Raw genomic sequence first — 16,463 nt, 5'->3', positions numbered from 1 at the left:
GTGATATATCTTTGTTTTAATAAATAAAATGTATTTCTTAATTGACAGAGCTGATTAATATATGTGATAGAGTGGCCCAAATACCTATAAGGAAAAAGAAACGACAATGGGTTAAAGTAAAGCGAAAGGGAATGAGAAAAAAACTCGAACAGAGTTGCGCATCACAAGTTGCTCGTGTGAAGGTAATGGGCGACAGCAAAAGAGAATCGCCCGAGAATTAGCAACAAAAGTTGCTTCGTGTAATAGCGCTCTTTGAAGACCTTCGGTTCGTAACCATTTCAACAAACTGACTGCACTCTTTCGCTCCTCATTTTTTATGCTGCAGTGATAACGAAAATGTAAAATCGTCTTCTAAGTCCGTAGAATAAATCATTTGCAATGCCTTGGCCTTATCTTCGACTTCTGAGATGTTTAGATTCGTCAGGTTGGTAATAAAGTAAAATTTATTGTAGAGTAATTTATAAGCATCCCGAGGTCTTTTCAGTTCTTCTGACAATGTATCAATTACTACTAAAATAGTATTTATTCTAAAATTTTCACTGCGATTTTTTTGTTGCATCTCTTCACCTGTATTTGTCTCGCCAGGAAACAGCTTACGCTTTCGATTGCGTCGAAAATCTTTTTCGTGATCCTGTACGAAGGACAGTTTGTGGCGTTAATGCGATCTAGTAAACATCCCCAGTTTCAAACGAATACCTCTTGCTTCGCATATAACGGTTCTCTTCTGTTGTGTGTCATTTTCGATGGTGACTAGCGCTTTATGGATTTCATTCCAAGATTCGCGTAAACTTTTGCATGCGTCTGCACGAGCTGACCAACGAGTCGTTGTTAGACTTTTAACGGTGCAATGGGTTTGAAAGAGTTCCCAACGCTGAGTTGTCGCTGCAAAGAAATTGTATAACTCTTGGAGTAGAGAAAAGAACGAACAAGCCTCATAGCCGCTTTCAGCTGCACATTCACCTACTAAATTCAACGAGTGTGCTGAACAGGGAACATAGTCGCCAAGAGGTGAAATTTCCTTTATTTTAGCTTGCAGGCCGTTAAAATTGCCTGACATGTTAGCTGTTTTGCTGTTAATATTTCCATTACAATTGTTTCCAAAACTTTGTTTCCCATAAGTCGAATGAACTCTTCGCATGTTGTTGAAGAAAGATAACTCATAAATCCTGAGCCTGGATTTCCATAACGTGTAATGTGTTTAGCTAAGAACGGATCGAACTCGGCGATAAGCTCTAAGTACATTAAATAATTTCCATTGTGGATTGATCCAAATTTTTCGTCGTGTCCTCTGAAAGGCAAACCACGTGATGCAAGTGCTTTTACGCATGCAACTACTCTTTTCAGAATGTTTTTCCAGTAATTTATTTCTTCATCGAATTGCATTGTTAATGCGTGGTCAATGCGACCTAACACGTTGCTTCGTTCTTTCATATGCAGAACAGATAATTTGCGAGTAGGCGAATTCTCATGAGTTGACACTCGATGATATGAATTTTTCCAGCCATTGAAACTGACTCTCCCACCATTAAAAAGCAAACAAGGACCACAAAAACACTTCCAGTACTTTTGGAATAAATTAGCCACTTTCGCGGGACTTTTTCACCATTTAGAAGCTGACGTTCGAATAATTGTCTCGACAACTGTCGCGCTTTATCTTTGTAAATGCGCTCATTCTTGGGAAAATCATTTTGGATGTTTTGATTGGCTCCGTTCTTACAAATGTGATCACGCGTGAACTAGTCGATTGTCAATTTAGCTGGACCGTCCTTGATTTCGTAGAGCTCCTGGTCCGGAGGATTGGGCTGCACTCCTACTCCTGCCACTCCAAACCAAAAAGTGTTGTTTATCAAGCTGCGTTACATTGAAAAAAATTTAGAAAAATTTAAAATAAATGATTTTTAACACAACCTAAATTCAACTTTCTTTTAATTTCAAAACACATAATTTCACGCAGGACAACGCCTGCTGGGTCAGCTAGTTACCAATAAAAATAAAAATATATGTTGACCTGTTTCATAATACCTATTTGTTTCTCTTAAGAGGAACTGTTTGAATAAAACACATGATTTTTTAACGTTGGGAAAGATAGAAAAACTCAACGATGTTTATTTGACCGAATCCAAATTAATACTAAACATTGCTACTCATTACTACTCATTACATCTCTATCTTTCATTTATTTCAACATTGACGTCGTGGTCTTTCGTTGATGCCGTATCGCACCAATTCACCTAATTCTTAACAGTCCCACCGAAAAACCATAAGTTTTTCAAAGATAACCGGCAACCATAACTCCCTGGTCTGGTCTCAAATTCTATTTACCTTCTGTGTCTATAGGCAGGATACATATCTTCTGGACTGGCCTGCGCAAGATATTTGTCGCAGTTTGAATTGCCACCGATCGCACCAAATTATCCCTACTTGGACAAAGTTCTATTATACGGCCTATTGCCCATTGTGCAGGTGGAAAATTTTCACATTTAATCAGCACCAGCTGCCCCAATCGCACTCGTTCGGATTCTCGTCGCCACTTCTTGCGCTCCTGCAGTGTAGTCAAATATTCGTTCTGCCATCTGACCACAAACGCCTTGATAATAGCCTGTTTCTCTTTCCACTGTTTGATACCCTTAGCTGCAGAACCCTCCGGAATTGCGAACGGAAGCGGAAGAACAAGAGGTTCTCCGATTAACAGATGACCTGGTGTTAATACTTGAAAATCAGCCGGATCGTCATTAAGCGGATGCAAAGGACGTGAATTGAGTATCGCTTCGATTTGAGTAAGTAAGGTTGATAGCTGCTCAAACGAGAGGACTCGTATGCCAATGGTTCGAATAAGATGATACTTCATGGACTCTACTGCCGCCTCATAAATGCCACCTTGATGGGGCGCTGCAGGGGTCATAAACTGCCATTCCCTTCCTGTCCCACTCAGATGCTGAAATACTTCCATTTGGTAGCATACCTCCGTTGCTTTACGTATCTCTCTAGCTGCACCTACAAACGCTGTTCCATTGTCGCTGTAAATTCTTTCACATCGACCGCGCCGTGCAATAAATCGTTCATAACAGGCAATGAATGCCACTGACGTTAAGTCCGTTACCACATCAAGGTGGACTGCTCTTGTTTTGAAACATACAAAAACCGCAATCCACACCTTCTGTTTTATAAGCTGATTTCCATCCCTGTCAATCATCTTAATCTCCATCGGTCCAGCATAATCCACACCTGTGTGCAAAAAAGGCTTACCTGCTCTTACTCGATCAGGGGGTAAGTCTGCCATCATTTGAACCTCCGCACGATGATTATGTCGCACGCAAATAACACATCTGTGCAGGTATTTCCTAAGTGCACTACGTAGGCGCGGGATCCAGTAGTTCTGACGAATAAACTGCATCATAATTTGAACCCCACCGTATTTCGTTTCGCTATGTGCGTGATCCATTATTAGCCACGCTAATCGTAAACCATCCGGAACTATCACTGGGTGTCGCATACTTTCTTCTAAATTTGAGTTTTTTAATCGACCATGCACTCTGAGTAGTCCGTTCATCATCACAGGTTTCAAAGATTCAATCTTACTTTTCTCTGGAATTCGTCGACCAACTTCCAAATTCGTAATCTCTTTGTTGTAATATTGCTCTTGTTCTTGTCTCAACAGAAATTTCATTCCATGTGCTCTGTGCTCATTATCCGGCACTAAATGTAACTTTTCTCTTCTTTTTGATCGCCTAACTGCTAAGCGGACTTTTACATTTGATATGAATTTGAACAAATACGCCACGATATCTAACGCTCTTTGTAATTTGTCGACATATTCAATTAACGCAACTCTATTCCTATCTGTACGCATTTTAATATGGATTGATTCCTTGAAATCTGTGACCGCAAAGGCTCTGAATTCAACTTCAGCTTCCCCCACTGTGTTTGGCAGAAACACACACTGTGGCCACTTTTCTGAAGCTAGCGACAACCAGTTCGGACCTTGCACCCATAAGTCTTCGTGTACAATCTCTGAGGGTTTCATGCCACGGCTTAGTAAATCAGCTGGATTATCTTTAGTATTGACATATCTCCATTTCTTCACATCCGTATTTGTCTGTATCGATGATACCCGATTTGCCACAAACGTCATCAGATTACATGGTATCTTTTTTATCCAATGTAGCACCACTTGCGAGTCTGTCCACAAGGTGTAGTCAAATTCAGTAAATTCCATTGCTCCCATCACATAAACAAGCAATCGTGATAACAATTCTGCAGCCGCTTCTCTTGGTGATCACACCTTCTAGTTCTGGAGTCTTGACCACAAACGTAAACTGATCCTGATTGACTTCCATTTCAGCCCTAAGACCGATGCTTTCTCGTCGTCCACAAACATGAAGGACGCTTCTTCTTCTCCTGACCCCATTTGCTCGATAAGCTTTTTTGAATTTGACTTCCACTTCTTCATTTCGAAACCACCACCTTTCAGAACGTGATCAATATCTTTTGCCAATTTTATCGCTTCGCTTTCACTTCTGGATCCAGATGCGCAGTCATCCATGTACAAATCATTTTCAATTACTTTAGAGGCATCTGGAAAGTCTTTTGCTGCATCTCTGGCACACTGTATTACTGCGCGAACAGCATTAAACGCTGATGATGTCATACCATATGTAACAACCTTCAGGCAATATTCTCTTATCGGTTCACAAGTACTTTCTCTCCAAAAAATGACACAGTGATGTGGAATATGATACACTAAATCACCTGGTTTAGCGGCCCTCGATACTAGCTCCATATGCCCCGACGTCTCATACTCCCTCATAAAATCGACATATTGCTTCTTAAGCTCCGGATTCTTGCCTAATCTTTTCTCTAAAAACATAAATCGCCGCAATGCTATCTCTCTTGAAGTTCCAATATCGCCAATATTTTCTCTTAACGGGATTGAAACGACAAACCTGCCCGTAGGGTCTCTTGAAAGTCTCAGCAAATATCTTCTCAACGCTTTCTTCTTCTTCAGTCCGCTTATAAAATGTAGCCACTTGATCAAGCTGCCAGAATCGCCTGACCAACTCACCCAATTCCTCAATGCTTGTACAACATATATATGACATCGAATTCCCAGTTTCGATACTGCTTTGTCTTTCATGCGCTCCACATACAACCATACCTAAATGTGTCTCAAGATATACCATTCCATCAGAATTGTGTGAGTGTACGGCTATTAAAATTTCTGCAAAGGTCTTAACATTGAGCACCACTTGCACTATGCCAGGTTCCAAATAATGCGGATCAGCAGCGGTACAGAAAACGAAACTGACGCTGGTTCCAACTCACAATCAGCATTAGGTTGGATCGGTTGCCAATTGTTTTCCTTTGGTAGAATCCAAAACTCCTCTTCTATGTACCCATTTGATTGGAACTATGGTTTTATCTTCAGCACTATACGTCGCTTGACTCCAAAGGATTTCCCCTCTATACCGACCATCTTGCGCGATGTTGGTAAGGTTGGAAACTGATATCTGTCACTGAGACTGGCAGCAACAAAGTTTGGTTGTGCGCCGCAATCTAGTAGCGCTCGAACTGGTCCGAAAACATGACCATTTGCTTCCAGTCTTACCGGTATAGTAAGCAACAAGGCTGGCCTCGAATCTAAATTGAAAATAAAACTCGTAGAATAATCAACATTTGAGTTTATTTCTTTCTCAATTTTATTGTTACTATCTTGCTCTATACCCCTAAGTGATTTACGCCTTTTTGATAATTGTTCCTGCTTGTCCAATAGACTCATTTGCATGTCGACTATCTTGATCTCCTCATTAATGGCAACAAGGTCCTCTGCGATATTTGATTGCACAGGATGAGCGTATCCAATGTCTGCGCAACGACGCCGTTTAGTGCTTGTTGCTCCACATTTGCCTTTTAACTTGCGCCTGCGATAAGGTTCATCAACCTTAACCGTTAGTGCTTGTTTTACCACCTCCCTCATCGGACAAAGCAAGCTGTTATGTTTAGTCTGCCCTGGACAACGAGAGCACCCTTTTTGAAAGCAATTACCAGCTCCGTGCCCCTTCTTAAAACAATTCTGACAGATATTGTTTCTTTTCACAAACTCTTCACGAGATCTCAAATTGAGTGCGATAAAGTCATCGCACGTCCATAATGAATGATCGCCGCCACAACCAACGCATGGAAATGATCTTTTATTTAACGACCTGCTTTGGTGGAAGTTTTCACCTTTCGCTACACGTTCCCGTTTACTACCTGTGCTTCGGTCATTGTTAAAAACTACCTTGACGTCTTGTGACCGTGAATAACGTACATCTGTTACATTAGCTAAAGCTGCTGCTTGACGATCCAAGAAATCTAACATCTGTTTAACAGTTGGGGTTTCTGTCTCTCGTTGTAGTTCCCACTGCCTACTCGTACCTGGACCTAACCTCTCATGCAGCATATGAACAATTATCATATCCCAAGACTCGACTGGGACTCCTTGAGCTCGGAGTTGCCGCAACACTTCATGTGTCACATTAGACATTCGCTGAAGCTCATGCGCTCGCGGTACCCCTCCTATAACTAGCAGACGATTAAACTGTCGTAAATGTTCACGACAAATCGGATACTTGCGGTCATACAACTGCTTGAGGCGATCCCACGCCTCTATATAATTATCATCCGTAAGCTGCCATTCGCCTAGTGTTTGTGCAGCTCCACCAACGAGCGATTTTTTTAAGTAAGAAAATTTGAAAGGTGGTGAAACGTTTCTATTTGGCAGCAGAGAACCGATCACGGAACACATCATCTCATCTCTCTTTTCACCCTTCCTTTATTAAGGGATACTCTTCTCGCATTTTCTACGACAGCTATTCTCAAAGTTGACAACGAAACCGAATCAACTCCGAGTTGCCATGCTCCATGTACTTATGTATATTTTCGCTTTGCCACAGCAATCCCAAGCGTCTCCACACACATATACATACAAATACAAACTTAGCTCATCTTTTCACCACGCACGCGAACACATTCCACAGAGCACGCGTAAGTGTCTCCATTTCACTGACTAACTGACTATTCGCAACAAATAAATACAGTTTCTCTCTGTTTCTCATATTCGCATGTATATATGTATATATGCAAGGTAGTACAAATAGTGTGCACTCTATCCGGATAATAGGTTTAAATTCTTTACATGAAAGTTCACCTCTTTAACACAGGATACATACGTACATGTTTAAGTATTTTAATCTTATCTCCTCTTTATATCGAGGCCGATCACAAATCCGGCTCGACATGGACCAAATGTTTCTCTTAAAAGGAACTGTTTGAATAAAACACATGATTTTTTAACGTTGGGAAAGATAGAAAAACCCAACGATGTTTATTTGACCGAATCCAAATTAATACTAAACATTGCTACTCATTACTACTCATTACATCTCTATCTTTCATTTATTTCAACATTGACGTCGTGGTCTTTCGTTGATGCCATATCGCACCAATTCACCTAATTCTTAACAATATTTACGAAATTGATTTATTTTAAACCTTTTCGTGTTTGAGTTGCTTACAAAATATAAAATAACGATAATCGATTAATATCTATGATGATATCTGTTGAAATGTTACTTGAAAAAGCAACCCTGCTTCGTCCAATGCATATGTTCAATTTCGAATTCGTGCATCATTACATGCAATATATTGTTTTCCGATTCCATTTTGTTACTTCTCAATAAACTATTCAATCGTTAAGACGAATACTACGGCTGCGCGTTTCATTTAAATCCTACAGGTTATGGGCCCAGGCCCCGCTATAAGTAACGGTGAACAAAGTAAAGTTATAAACTAGCAAGATGAGTGCTATGTACCAAATAGAGAAATTGGATGAGAATAATTTTGATTCTTGGAGTATCCAAATGCGAAGTGTATTGGTACATGCAGAGTTATGGAAACTTGCATCGGGCGAGTCCCCAAAGCCAGAAGCAGGCACCGAGGGTGAGGCTGTGGCGAAGTGGACGGCGCAGGATGAGAAGGCACTTGCGATTATTACACTCAGTGTAAAACCCTCACAGTTAAATTATTTGAAGCATTGTGAGACGGCAGCAAATGCATGGGAAAAGCTTAGGGAAGTGTACCAGCCAAGCGGTCCTGTTAGAAAGGTGTCATTGTATAAGAGGCTACTTAACCTCAAATTGGTTGAAGGTGAAAAAGTGGCAGTGTACTTAAATACGTTTACCACGGCCAAAGATAAGTTGGCTGAAGTGGGCATTTCGCTCAATGATGAGCTTATTGCCATATTATTGCTATCGAGTCTTCCGAAAGAGTTTGAAAACTTTATTTCTGCGGAAATTCCTGATCCAGAGATAGAAGCAGAATTATACGAAACCAATATGGTTCATGTACCTTACGGACATCACAATACCACTTTGTATGTCTGACAATAAATGTACGAAACACTATCCAGGTGCTTTTTTTTCGGGAACACAAACTAGAAATGATGGATATCCAATGTATCAGCGTCGCTCACCAGATGACAATGGCAGAACATTTAGCATTTAGAGGCGTGAATATCGAAGTTAACAACACATCGAAGTCGACAACATATGGATCATACCATATTCGCCGCTGTTGTCTAATTCACATTCAAAAGTCATGTCAATGTTGCGTATTGCAGTTTGGTGTAATCGATAAAATACGTGTGTAAATACGTCACCAAAGGAAGCAACATGGCGGTTACTGATCTTGAACGATACGGTCGATACGTGAACTGCAATAAAGCGCTTTGTATGATATTTACTTTTGCGATTTATGAACGTTTTCCGACTGTTGTGCGTCTCGCAGTTAATTTGGAGAATGACAAAATAGTCTATTTCAACACAGAGAATACAGTACAGACAGAGAAAACACCCCCAGCAACAAAATTAACATTTACAAGTTTTTTCTCAACTTTCGTCAGTGAACCGTTTGCGAGAACTTGCTCTATTCGGAAATATCTTGATATTATACATACAATTACAATTGCTGGAACATGATAATCACTGGAATGAAGTTCGCACACTTTTCGCGATGATCAGCCATCAAATTGGCGTCAATTATGGAATACGAACAAAAATGACATTGCCGAAGACATTTTACAGCGTATTCGCTAAGAATTGGAAATGGGTAAATTCCTGTTGATACTTCCGGTGGTTTGATATCAATTCCATCTTCCCTTTACCAATTACCAAAGATGAACTCATCACGAATATTCGGACATTGGACAAATTACAACTACAATTCCTTAAGTGTACGCACAATGTTAGCTGCCAAAAATACCGATGTTGTTGACTTAAACTGGAAGATTCAAAGTCAAATTCCGGGAGACTTGCGCTCGTACAAATTGATCGATCGTGGAATTTCTAAATTCTTTGCATAGGCTTGGTATGCCACCGCATCATTTGCGTCTCAAAGTTGGATATGTCGTTATTATGTTCCACAATCTTCAGGCGCCGGAACTGTGTAATGAAACCTGACTAATTGTGACGCAGCTATCGAATACAAAGGGGCAGAATGCTTGATTCTATTAATTCCTCAGGGTTCTAACGATTTGCCATTTCAGTTTAAACGTATTCAGTTTCCAGTGAAAATTGCATTTGAGACACAAGGATAGTCGCATAGTGTATGGTATACATTTGGAAATGCTAAGTTTTTCACTCGGCCAGATATACATATGTACGTGGCCTGCTCTTCTTCTTCTTCTTAATTGGCGTAGACACCGCTTACGCGATTATAGCCGAGTTAACAACAGCGCGCCAGTCGTTTCTTCTTTGGCTTGCTAACGAGTTGGAAAACCATCTTTTCTATACACCGGAACAGAAACCAAAAAATGTTGTTTATCAAGCTGCGATACATTGAAAAAAAAAAGTGAAATGATAAATTCAACTTTTTCATTTTCTAAACACATAATTTCACGCAGGACAACGACTGCGGGGTCAGCTAGTGTCTAATAAACAAAGGTGTTATATGTATTTTTTGTGAAAATAATGAACTTTTTTTGAAATTCCAATATTTGTATGTAATTTCTTTGAAAATAGCAATATTAAATTGTATAAATTAAATAAAATTACTGATAAAAATGAAATAATCATAGAGGTATACAAGAAGTTTTCCTTGAATTGAAAAATAAATACTTTTACCCGAAATTATATAATATATTATAACCTAATAACTCACGTAATAAATAATTGTTCAATTTTCCAAATAGCTAAATTTGATAGAAATCCAGGTAAATTGCCATATCAAGTTACAGAAACGCCCATTTTTGGCCAAATTTGGTTTCCAAGCAGAAATGTAATGTACCTTACAACTATCGACATATTTTCTAAGTACTTTTCATAAGATTAATGATAGAAATTGGATAGCAATTTTAGCAGCTTTAAAAGAGCGAATTCAATATTTTGGTAAAATAAATAAAATTGTGTTTGACAACCATAGATGTATTCTGCACAGTGCAGTACGTTTGTTTTTAAAGGAACAAGATATTCAAATGCATACTACTACAGCGTATTTAAAAACTGGAGAGGCGACAAAGAAAATAGAGATTTAGCTTTAGAAGAAAACTTTTTAAAATTTCCACCTGCTATAATAATACAATTCATACAACAACAAAAATGAGACCCAATGATTTCATAATAAAAAACTTTGATAAAGAGTCCATTGAAGAGCTGAGTAAATTGTACGAAAAACAGAAAGTTGAAAGGATTGAGAAATTGAATAAAAATAGAGATCATGAACCAAAGTAATTGCTACACAATATTGTGCTTAATAGGCAAATCCCTAAAAATAAACCTAAATACAAAAAACTCGTTGAAAATAATAGAAATGGAAACTATGTTACCAACATTTCAAACAATCGCAAAACAAAATATTATAAGACACATTGAAAAAGACGATATAAGTTTCAAGAATAAGTAATTACAAATTTAATAGTAATAAGAAATATTTATTAAATTTATTAAGCAAAAATTTAATTTTAATTTGCGAGGTCGCAAATATCTTAAGGAGGAGTCATATACTAGTACTCCCACTACCGACAACATACAATTCTCTATTCATTCTTTCTTTACCTATCTTACTTATTCTGCCATATCTCTTTCTCTCTTTTGATTATTTCCATACATGCTAATTGATCTTTCCTTTAATATTTCCTTACACTCTTTCTCTTAAATAATAATAGCAACAACAATAAGCATTTGCACTCATTAGTTTTAAGCTTGCATACATTATGTTAACCTCTTAGCTGTAAGAATTAGAAATTGAATTTAATTAATAAAGTTACATTCAAAAGAACGGACTTGTTATTATATATTTTTATTGGTAATTATGCTTTTTGACTATGTTATAGAAAATTGAATATTTGTTATTAACATAAATACATTTCTAAATAATGAAATGATTAGATCTGTTCGTTTTCAATTGAGTCTCAAGGCGAGCTAAAGTGAGAAGGCGAAACATCCCCTACATAGGATTGTGCGCTGGGTTTGGGACCCGACACGTAAAAAAAACACCCCCAATGAAAAGGAAAAACAACCCCCCTTTTGATGACGACCATGGCAAACGAAATAAGGACTACGATATCAGGGCATGCACCTGGAATGTCCGGACCCTTAATTGGGAAGGTGCCGCTGCCCAGCTGGTTGATGCCCTCGCGAAAATAAAGGCTGACATCACCGCCGTCCAAGAAATGCGATGGACGGGACAAGGACAGAGACGAGTAGGTCCTTGTGACATTTACTACAGTGGCCATATAAAGGAGCGCAAGTTTGGTGTTGAATTCGTGGTGGGAGAGAGATTCCGTCGCCGAGTACTATCATTCACCCCGGTGAATGAACGTCTAGCCACAATCCGCATCAAAGCGAGGTTCTTCAACATATCGCTAATTTGCGCCCACGCCCCGACGGAAGAGAAGGACGATGTGACCAAAGATGCCTTCTATGTGCGCTTGGAGCGCACTTATGAGAGCTGCCCCCGCCACGATGGAAAAACCGTGCTTGGCGACTTTAAAGTGGGTGGGCAAAGAAGGTATATTTGGCACTACAGTCGGTAAATTCAGCCTCCACGACGAAACATCCCCAAATGGGTTGAGGCTGATTGACTTCGCCGGGGCTCGAAATATGATTATCTGTAGTACTAGATTCCAGCACAAGAAGATACATCAAGCTACGTGGCTGTCTCCGGATCGAAAAGCCACCAACCAGATCGATCATGTTGTGATAGACGGAAGACACGTCTCCAGTGTTCTAGACGTGCGTACGCTCCGAGGTCCTAACATCGACTCGGACCACTATCTTGTTGCAGCTAAGATTCGCACCCGTCTCTGTGCAGCAAAAAACGCGCGCCACCAAACACAAGGAAGGTTCGACGTCGAGAAGATGCAATCACAACAAACAGCCGAACAATTTGCTACTCGGCTTACACTCCTGCTCTCTGAGAGCACTCGTCAACAACTCGGTATTAGGGAACTGTGGGACGGCATTTCAAACTCCTTACGTACAGCTGCAACCGAAACCATTGGTTTTCGGAGAATGCAAAAGAACAGCTGGTACGACGAGGAGTGCCGTGTCGCAGCGGAGGGAAAACAGGCTGCCTACCTAGCAATGTTACGATCGACCACAACACGTGTGGCATGGGATAGATACCGAGAGTTGAAGAGGGAAGCGAGACGCATTTGCAGACAGAAAAAGAAAGAGGCCGAAATGAGTGAGTATGAAGAGCTTGATAAGCTGGCCGACAGGGGTAATGCTCGAAAATTCTATGAAAAAATGCGGCGGCTTACAGAAGGTTTCAAGACCGGAGCATACTCTTGTAGAACCCCCAAAGGTGATCTAGTCACCGATGCCCAGAGCATACTTAAATTATGGAGGAAACACTTCTCCAGCCTGCTGAATGGCAATGAACGTACAACACCAAGAGAAGGCGGACCCGATTCCCCACCATGAAGAAGTTCGAATAGCAATTACCCGCCTGAAGAACAACAAAGCAGCGGGGGCCGATGGATTGCCGGCCGAGCTATTCAAACACGGCGGCGAAGAGCTGATAAGGAGCATGCATCAGCTTCTTTGTAAAATATGGTCGGACGAAAGCATGCCCAACGATTGGAATTTAAGTGTGCTCTGCGCAATCCATAAAAAAGAACACCCCACAATCTGCGCCAACTACCGCGGGATAAGCCTTCTCAACATCGCATATAAGGTTCTATCGAGCGTATTGTGTGAAAGATTAACGCCCGCCGTCAACAAACTGATTGGACCTTATGGCTTTAGACCTGGCAAATCAACAACCGACCATATATTCACCATGGGCCAAATCTTGGAAAAGACCCGTGAAAGGAGGTTTCAGACAAGGCGACTTCCTATCTTCAACCTGCCTCTGGAGAAAATAGTTCGAGCCGCAGAACTAAATAGAGAAGGTACCATCTTCTATAAGAGTGTACAGCTGCTGGCGTATGCCGATGATATTGATATCATCGGCCTCAACACCCGCGCCGTTAGTTCTGCTTTCTCCAGGCTGGACAAGGAAGCACAGAAAATGGGTCTGGCAGTGAACGAGGGCAAGACGAAATATCTCCTGTCATCAAACAAACAGTCGTCGCACTCGCGACTTGGCTCTCACGTCACTGTTGAAAGTCATAACAGTTGTTTAACACCACCAACAATGTCAGTCTGGAAATCCAACGCAGAATTGCTCTTGCCAACAGGTGCTACTTTGGATAGGCAATTGAAAAGTAAAGTCCTCCCTCGACGAACCTTAAAAGTCAAACTCTATAAGTCGCTCATAATTTCCGTGCAGTGGCTTGGACGATGACAGCAACCGATGAGTCGACGTTACGAGTTTTCGAGGGAAAGGTTCTGCGAAAGATTTATGGTCCTTTGCGCGTTGGCCACGGCGAATATCGCATTCGATGGAACGATGAGCTGTACGACATATACGACAACATCATAGTTCAGCGAATTAAAAGACAGCGGCTATGCTGGCTAGGTGATGTTGTCCGAATGGACGAAAACACTCCAGCTCTGAAAGTATTGGACGCAGTACCCGCCCGGAGAAGCAGAGGAAGAGGAAGACCTCCACTCCGTTGGAAGGATCTATTGGAGAAGGACCTGACTTCGCTTGGAATATCCAATTGGCGCCACGTAGCGAAAAGAAGAAACGACTGGCGCGCTGTTGTTAACTCGGCTATAATCGCGTAAGCGGTGTCTACGCCAATTAAGACGAAGAATTGTTTAAATGAATTAAGCCTCACCCTATGTATACACCACTTTACCTAAACCTACCGACAATTTTCATATACCTATCATACCGCGCGCGATCAAATTAACCGTTAATAAAAAAAGTTATCGATTTTTTATTCAATGCAGATAATTGTTGATTTATTGCTAAATGCATATAAAACAAAAAAATTTTCATGAAGTTTCGTCAAAATTTATTTTTATACAATTTCTAAAATTCGTTATAAAAAACAGATAAACCTAAATTGTTATGCAGAAAGTTACGAACATACATATACATAATGTACTCTATCCGCTTTCCTTACATTATTTCGAATTTATTTAAGTCTGCAATTTGCATTTGCCTCAAACATATTTTTCGCGCCTCGAAGAAATTTTTGTTGTTTTATATATGGAAGTTATAATCTTTACGAAAACTGATTTGGCAAGTTTGAGGACGGTATTGGTAAAAGGTTTTTTCTTGAGATTTTGTGTATGCATCTCCGAGGTCTGAAGCTAACTGGAACAAAAATTCCTGACTCGAAATGTTTTAACCCATCGTTTTTTGCCAAAATCCAGACCTTTATTCTAGCGCGGTCCAAAATATCGAAAAACATCTGAAGTGGCCACTTACAACTTTTTGACTTCACGCTGTATTTTTTGTCATCTGGTTTGCCACGTCTATACCAAATTTTGTACTATTATAAAATCTAATAGTTTCCGCTATACGTCTTTTTATTTTTTTTTTCTATTGAGTTATGTTTAGAACTTAGGAAAAGCACTTTTTTCGGCTTGTTTTTATACACTGTAATTTCGATACAAATGTAATTTCATTTATACAATTTGCTTGAAATTCTAGTCATTTTATCTTTTCTTTCATGGGCTAACTTTGGCATCTCTCTCTTGTTTTCACGAATTGTTTCAACAATTGTGGTTTTTTTGAAAGTAACTTCTTGGCTAATGATACACTCATCCTGTGAAAGGATCCATCAGCTTTAGGACAACGAACTCCCCAAGGAGCATTGAACAATCTCTCCTTTCATCCTTGCCCATATAGGAAAACTCATTTATTATGTACTTACTATTGACATTACAAGCTTAAGAACTTTATTCTAAATGTCTCTGGTTTGTTTGGCACAGAATGGATAAATTCACACCTAGTCTTCGACGGAAACTGCTCATCATCAGCAATATATGTATGCGCCAGGTTTATAACAATTTTATGAATTTTCAATAAATCGATCCCGTATCGCAGATTTCGTAGCAAATTTATTGGTTTGTAAATTTGACTTTTTTCGCTCTTCTTGTCAAATCATTTACACTTCATAATTTCAGTAAAGTCGTTTCGGATCATTGTTTTCGAAAAAAGAGGATCTCCAATTTTTTATTCCATAAATATGAGATATCCAAATTTTTTGCTTCCTATACGCCACGAAGAAACACCAAAGTAATAAATGCAGCTACTTTTGTTGCATTTAGCTCCCACTTTGTCCCTAAAAAAACATTATTTGAATATTCTAAGAATCGTCATACAGTTTGAAAACGGTCTTAAAACGTTTAAAAATGTGTAGGTTTTCAGAAAGTTTGAAAACGGCCAATACTGGTAGGTTTAGTGTTAAAATTTGATTAAAACGTTCGACATCGACACTACACGGCAACAACATCCATCGCTACAACATCCATACTTGGATTAGATTGCGATCCTGCACTTCACTTCGTTTGATCGCCGTTGATCTTATGTACCACCGATGTTAGATATAGCCAATGCATTTATATTTTCTTTTCACATAGTTTATTGTAAACACGAACAATTTCATTTAATAAAAGTGGGTGTTAACCGAGACAAAAATTAAAGCAGTGCAAACAGAGGAAAAACAACACACAAATCGGGCGCGAAACCCACAAAAAAGTCATAAATGCGATAAACAAACAGGCGCGAATTTAGAAAAGAAATACCCTCATAATCCTGCGCGAATGCGAAAATAAAATAAACTAAAACTCAAATCGTTCGCGAAAAACTAAAGCACCTTAAAAGGAAAAAAAGAAAAAAAATTCAGTACATAAAACACTCCTTGAGGAAAAACAAAGTGAGCGTATTTATTTCACTTATTTAAATCTATTTCAATGCACATATGTATGTATGTTTTATATGCTAATACAAAATTTGTATTTCAAATTCCGTTTCCACCGCGAAAAAACGGTAACTACTGTCGAGTTTATTTTGCGGGAAAACCG

Source organism: Bactrocera tryoni, chromosome 3 (genome assembly GCF_016617805.1).
Source record: "Bactrocera tryoni isolate S06 chromosome 3, CSIRO_BtryS06_freeze2, whole genome shotgun sequence".
Lineage (NCBI taxonomy): Eukaryota > Metazoa > Arthropoda > Insecta > Diptera > Tephritidae > Bactrocera > Bactrocera tryoni.
Note: the sequence above shows the minus strand (reverse complement) of the source record.